This window comes from Solanum pennellii, chromosome 5 (assembly GCF_001406875.1).
Source record: "Solanum pennellii chromosome 5, SPENNV200".
Taxonomy (NCBI): domain Eukaryota; kingdom Viridiplantae; phylum Streptophyta; class Magnoliopsida; order Solanales; family Solanaceae; genus Solanum; species Solanum pennellii.
In genome coordinates this window covers 67,008,531-67,015,976 of record NC_028641.1, presented here as the reverse complement: position 1 = coordinate 67,015,976, position 7,446 = coordinate 67,008,531, and the positions used below count along the sequence as shown (strand labels likewise).

Below are 7,446 nucleotides of genomic sequence, written 5' to 3'. Positions count from 1 at the left end.
GATCTGGAGGCACTACCTGTATGAAGTTCATTTAAGATCCAAAATGATCAAAGGAGTCTTCAATATATTATGACCTAAATGGACCTTAATACAAGGCAATGTAATTGAATTGAGATTTTGTAGGACTATGACATATTTGTTTACTATCATACGGGCAAGGCGAATGTTGTAGTGGACACCTTAAGGCAAAAGACAGTGAGTATGACTAGTATAGCCTTCCTATCTTCTACGGAGCGACCTTTGGCTTTGCACATTCAGTCATTAGCTAATAAGATGATTTAGTAGGATATTCTAGATTCTAGGATTGTTTTAGCCTATGTGAGAGTTCAGTTTTCCTTGCTTGATCGAATCTATGAATCGATTATTATGGGGTGGTTCCGGTCAGACTACCTTGGATTCATAAGGTTTTTTTTAGGTTTGATGGTTGATACGCTCAAATTACACCTCCTTAAAGAAGTATAAGTGACCGTTATCAAGTAAAGAACTCAACTTGTAGGTTGAGGTCGATCTCACGAGGAATACGATTTAGACATAAACTTAAGTCACTATTATATTCGTTTAGCAATGTTATTCCCAAGACAAGTAAGTAGGGGGGAGGGGTTGTGAAACAAATAATTAATTGTTGTTAAGAAGAAAGTGAGTAGGATTACAACTTTATTGTTATCAATAAGAGAGAAGAACTAGGGTGTATGTGTTCCCCATAAGCTCATAACGCGGTAACCCTAGTAATAACAGTTCTTTCCTAGCGTATTACATGCAAATAAGTTAAGTATCTCTAATTCCTTGGTCCGGCAACTAGAGAATTTCACCCCTTACCTTGGTCCAGCTACATGTACATAATTTGCTAACCCTTACCTTTACCTCATATTAGACATCACATTAATCTAGGGATTAGGTTTCACCCTCGCACCAATTGACATTAGACTATTCGATAGTATCAGACCAAAACTATGTTGATAAGTCTTTTCTTATTAACTACCTCCTTGGTTTGGAAAGTAGCAACACGGAGGGTTCTAATGTTGGACACCATTAAAAAGACTTCTAGATGAAAGACTTATTAATGCACGCAAAAACACTATTCAAGAACTGATTACTATTCATACTTTAATAATCGTTCATGGTTTCCACAACCCTAAGTTAAATTTAAAACACCGTAATATCATTCAAGCACGGTTAACCTCTTAACTTAAATGTATTAAAAATACCGTAAAATCACGGTATATCAACACCCTCAACTTAAATTAGTCGTTTGTCCTCAAGCGACACACTAAGACTTTAAATGATACTTTTATAGAAGCAAGCATTCAAGCACAAACAATCATATGAATTTCTATATCGACTCTCTTTTCAAGTGCAAATATTTTCTCTCAGACTCAACTAGCTAACTCATGCAGATCCAATATGACAAGGATCGACTAATAGACCCACAACACACATTGATTTACTTATCATCAAGATACCAACTATCCAAGAATGTCACTAGTGCCCTTATTTCCAACGAGATCCCTTTTTCACACAATTAATATGACTTTAATTACAAGGATTCAATCAACACTCATTCTGAGAAGTAACTGTTGACACCCAATTTTGACCCTCTCCAATAGAAATTCATAACGAGATTATTATTTCTAAACGATTTTGAAATAATTAGATTTTATAAAGTTTAAAATGTTTTTAAGTTATTTTGAATTAATCTCATCAATTTTTATAATTTTTAGTTAGTGTTTTTAATTTACATAATTATGTATATAGTTAGTTTATTTTATAAAATATTCGAGAATTTATCTTAGTTTTGCTTAACGCTTTGTTAAAATTAGTTTTGGCTAAATTAACAAGTTTATATTTTTGAGTCTTTAGTTTATATTTGAATTAATTATTTTATCTTTTTAAAATTAAGAAGCTCGTTGATTAATTTATGTCAATTCAATTTATTTAAATTTTAGCCGAATTTGCTAATCTAACTTAATTTGGTTAAATTTTAAAATTGATTTGGCCAAGATTTCAATCCATTGGCCAAATACTTAACTCAAAATCTAATCCTCTTTCAACCCATTGTGAAGCCAATTTGGGGCTTTTATCGGACAACCCATTTTCCTTTAATTAGAAGATCAAAATTTGTGCCCTCTTTGCTTTTTTCCGGTGGCCCATTCAAGATTTCAGCCAACCCAACCAATGTCCTTTATTTCGATTCATTTTCAAGCTGATATAATAAGGTAACCCAGCCCAATTCCGACCCTCCGGCCCGGCCCACTTCTTTTTCCTTCACAAGAAGAACGAGGGAAACATTTTTACAATGTCAAAAGATTCCCTAACTTCTCTCAACGGCGACACACGATTCCCATCCCCAAACAACATCAAAATACACAAAAGCATCAGTTCACGCGCCTCATTCTAGACAAGTTCACGGAATGGTGATCCATGGAGTTAACAACTTTTTCTGCATCCCTCTCTTTCTCCTGCTTTTTTCCGTACAGCAGCGCCGTTCGGTCGTGCGTCTCTGCAACTCGTCCTTGCTCGCGTGGATGGACGCCATGTCGAGTGCAAGGACGAGCGAGTCGATCCAAGTCATCCTTTTTCTCTACCCATCCAGATTTTGGGGGATTATGGTTGAAATCGACCAAGAACAGCTGCCCCGTCCTTAAGGGGAAAATTTTCAAATTTTGGACTCGAAGTGAATGTCCAATTTTGCGCCAAACTTCTTCAAAAATTCACCCGCCTTCCCTAATCCGATCGTTTTTTTTCTTTTTTTCTTTCTTTTCTATAAATATCCTTTTTTCTCTTGTTTGGGTTAGAGATTTAGGTGAAAAGGGTCAGAGTTTCTTTTCTTTGAATTGGAAAATTGTAGTTTGAGATTTCTTTCAAAATTTTAGTGAAGGCAGAAAGAGAATTTGAGCAAAATACATTAGTACACAGTAAATACACTTCAAGGAAAAGCAGGGGAAATGCTTGTATTGTTAATGTTTCGGTTTGAAAATTTTTTCTTGGCTACTGTTCGGTCCCGAGTTCTTGTGGTGAAAGTTATTGTGTGTTCTGCTCGTCGTTCCTGCTCGCTGCTCCGAAAGAGGTATGCTTCTTCATTTTGTAATAAAGTGATATTATGTGTTACAATTTTAGCCTACTGTCTAGCGTCTAATGTGGCTTAAGGTGTTGTTGCTTGTCTAAGTATGTGTTATATTGGCTTTTGATGAGTATACAATCACTTCTTCTTTTGTGTAGATTCTGAATGATCCTTGTATCGATGTTGATTTTTTTAACTTTTTTTTTTATTTTTTTTCTTCTTTTGGAAATTTCACCACATCTCTTTATGATTATTTCAGTTCAAAAAGTCGAGTTCTCGTAATTATGTTAAATGTAATATACGTTCTCATTTTAATACTTTGCTGAAATTCATTTGTTTACCCTAACTATTCAAGACTACAAACTTCATACATGCATTGTATTTGTATCCCTATTGTGCCAGTATTTTTTAATAATGAAATGAGCTTTTAGTGTGTGCATAACTCTTCTTATTTTGGGAAATAGTCGGGACTTAGGGTCATTGTGTTTGTAAAATGGTTTTGTTAGGCGACCAAAAAGCTCTGAGCAAATCTTCTATAGAGGTACCCTTAGTTTTGCTCTTTCTCTATTCTAAAACAAAAAATAGAAAAAAGATGAAGAAAGGGGGTGCGGGTCAAATCCGCAGCTTTGCGCCCTTTACTTACTTCAAGGGATGGTGCATCCGATACATGATAAGTTAATGACGATTCTCAACAACATCTGTAAGATCTCGAGGCTTACTAGACGTAATTCGATCAAAAATGAAAACTTTGGATATTTTTCTTAGAAGGAGATGAACTATATATATGCATAATAGTCTTGTATTTTGAATATCCTTGAAAAGTTTTCTTGTGTTCATAAGTGTTTTGTTCACAGTGACATCTTGGGGGGGGGGGTTAGTTGGTTTTGAATCGTTGTAAAATCTGAGTTGCCTGTTTTACTCCCCAAAATTGAATTCTGTTAGAGTTTAATCTTTCGAGTTATTTGGAACATGACCTCTTTGGTGATTAATTTTGATTATGATATGTCTATTCTTTAAATCCAAAGATGACTTCTCGCGCCCTTGTATCGCTTCCAAGAAAAGTAGTGTCGTCTTCTTCATAATATTATTTTGTCTCGAAATGATACCTTCATGTTTGAAAGACTTTGTTTCGTGTTTATCGGCTGCTAGTTGCTTTTTAGTTTATAATTTTTGATATAATGTATACCTTTTAGTCGTTCCATCAAGTTGGTTACAATGTCGAGTTAAAGATTTTCCGTGGATTTATGTTCAATGTTGTGACCTCTCTGTTGTCTGAGTTTGAGTTAGTAGAGTTTTCATGTGATTTAGGCACCAGGGTGACTTTCTCAAGTCGGGTTTTAAGGTCTATTGGTTGTCTGCCTCTCTGATTGAAGTTTGCTGCATTATATTTCATATCAAACCTTTTAAATGTTGAGTCTGTCGATTAAGCAGTAATTCGAATCACTTTAATAACTATGAGCAAGGTAATCTGGTAGTACCGTTGAGTTTTAGGTTTTGTATAGTCTCGTGTTCTGTCAGATAGACTTTATTTTGTAGGTGTATTACTTGCTTCAAGATTATTGAACTCTTATTGTTTCAATGTTTAAATCGATGTGAGAAAGGGTTTTGTAGTTACTTTTTTTTAAAAATAAAATATATGTGATTTATTTGTGATTAATATCATAACTTAAGTATGAGAATATTCATCTTGACATAATGTTGTACCTCTGTCTGGATTTGCTCATTTTGTTGATAAATCTTTAATTTTGCTGCACACGCGGTTATGAAAGTGCATAGTTGTCATGATATTAACTTGAGGATTTCCTTTTTTTTTTAAATAAAAGAAATAAATAAATGTATTTTGGCAGTGTTACTTTTGCCAGCTGTATTTCAATTGGTTTGCTCTGTGATGTTAAATTGTGAGAAATATTTTTGTGTCTCCTCGCCTACCCAGTTATGCTTTGGTCGATTAGTTATCCATGCAATATCCATCCTCTACTCAGTAATTGCTTGTCATATACTTGTATTCATGCCTCTCGCTAAAAATTGGTTGAATTATTTAGTACATACTACGTGGATTGCCTCATTTATGCAACTTGTGTTTTAAAATATTTTGCCAAGAGATTAAATCCTACCCTATGCTAATTCCTTTCCCTTGCTTTGTCCATTTCAGCTGAATTTTGTCTGAGTTCATCATGAACTCAATTTCCTATATTCGAGTCGACCCCGGAAAAAGGCGTACATGTCCTAAAGCCGGAAGGATTCAAAATTCCAAGAAGTTGAAGATTTTGGGCTAAGAAGTCCAAATTTATTTTGTAAGTCTTGTATTATTGTTCTTTTGGGCCTATGTCTTTGTAGCTTTTTATTTATTTTGTATTATATTTGTTAGAACATTAAAACAGGTATCATTGAAGCAGACCCGAAGCCCAAAAATGAAATGGGTCTGAATACTAGTCTAGGTGGACATAAATCGGATTTGGACCCAACTCTCTCTCTATCTCCTTTCATTTTTCGTGTATTTGCTTGTCGATATCTGCTACTAGTTTTAAGTTACGAAATTTCAAATCCCCACAAGATGCCACCTCGTTTTAAACGACTTAATTAAATCAACCAAGTATAAATAAACATAAAATAAATTTTGCAAGTGAAATCTCACTTAGCTAGTAAATTAATAGTTCACTTTCAAACAAACTCTAAATAATTTTTTATTTCAAAATTAAATAGATTTTTTAGCCAAATTAACTAGTCGTCGGATAATCGCGAGTAAGCGAGTATTTTAGGAGCCGTAAAAACCTTCCTAAAATATTAATGTGAACCTCCCAAACCCCCTTAAGGTTTTCAATCTATTTCCTATTTAAGTCTTTTGAAAACAATGATTTTCTTAATTTTTCTTAAAAATAAAGTAGCGATTCTAAACAAGTCTAAATATTATAACACCTAAAAATATTTTTCCTTTAAATAAAACAGTAACTTCAAGTACAGTTAGTGCTCAATACAATAGGTTTGCCCTTATTTTCACTGCTTAGATTCTCCAAACTAGCGCCTAGGATTATTATAGGACTTCCTTGGCTTGTAAGCTAGGCTTAGGTTTTGGGATCTTTTTAGTGACTTTCTACCCTCCTTGATATTACATTAGGATTTTTAGCTCTTTTTGCCCTCTTTTTGACATCCTGCCCTTTTTTTTCTTCTTTCCCTCGACTCTCTTTTACCATGGATGTGACTTTCACTTTGTAGCCTTTTATTTCAATTTATTTTTTTCTTGCATTTTATTTTCTTCTTTAATTTTTCTACACTTCTATTTATCATCTTTTGCTTCTTTTGCACAAAGTCACATCCTCTTCTCGCTTTTCTTTTTCTCTTTTCAACACGCAACTCTTTTCATATCCATTTTTCTTTTGGTTTCCTCCTTCATAGACACCTTCAACTTATATATTTTCCATTAGTTGAGGTGCATGATATCCGACATCAGATCATGGCCAAGACTGAGGTCACTTTTAGCATTAGCCACCCACAACTTAGGTTTTTGGCCTAAGTCAAGGTGCACATGTTCAAGGAGGGACCGGAGCCAAAACAATAGATTATAAGAAAGTGATTTAGGGGTTTAGAAAGAAATGATCTATTTTAGTCTTACAACATTTGGATCAACGTGAGCATTTTTTTTCATTTGGCTGGATTATCTTAAGCAATTGGTGGACTTATTAGAACAAGGGCCAATGATCACTTCCTAGCTTCTAGCAAATATTGTCTTAGCAGGACTAACCAGGCAAGTTCTAGATAGGCACAAAATTGTTTGAACAATTCAACTTTTCTCACTCACTATTTGCACATTGTCACATTATCAGATAATCAGTAACCTAGTTCAAGTTTTACTAAGGTCATGTGGTCAAGTTGGTTCATTATCATGTCATATTAAGAGCCAACATATTAAACTCATACTAGCCTACATATTTTAGCACAAATCTCAACTTTTTGAGGGGTACCATTTCTCATTCAGACTTTGACATCATGCTTCATTATTCCACATGCTTTTACACATATAACCCTAAAACATGCCGGTTAAATAAAATTTAAACATTCTCTTGAAGCAAAAAGAACTCAACCAAGAAAACCCCAAGAGAGAACTATAAGTTGGGTTACTCAAAGTGCACCCTATTATTCATAATCAATTTAGCCAACCTATAACAAAAATGGTGCAATTGTCCCCAATGCAAAAAAAGTAAAGAGTAATGGATAGGGTGAAGCAAACCTGGTGGTGCATAGTACCGAAGAATTATCAACAAGCCAGTGGGTCTGATTTTTTGAAGCACACTGGAGCACACCATCCGCAGTGCTCACGTCTACTATATCAAGACCCTCAATAGTGTCAATATGATCTCTCACCGGAACAACAACCATCTCAAAAATGGGCA

The 7,446-nt window shown here is 34.5% G+C and overlaps 1 long non-coding RNA gene across 1 annotated transcript; it reads left to right on the top strand.

Annotated features, from left to right (window-relative positions):
- The first annotated feature begins 2,282 nt into the window (after window positions 1–2,282).
- On the top strand, window positions 2,283–5,553 carry LOC107019097. Its single transcript, XR_001456744.2, has 2 exons — window positions 2,283–3,064; window positions 5,211–5,553. It is a non-coding gene; the product is annotated as an uncharacterized LOC107019097 (long non-coding RNA).
- The last annotated feature ends 1,893 nt before the right edge of the window (window positions 5,554–7,446 follow it).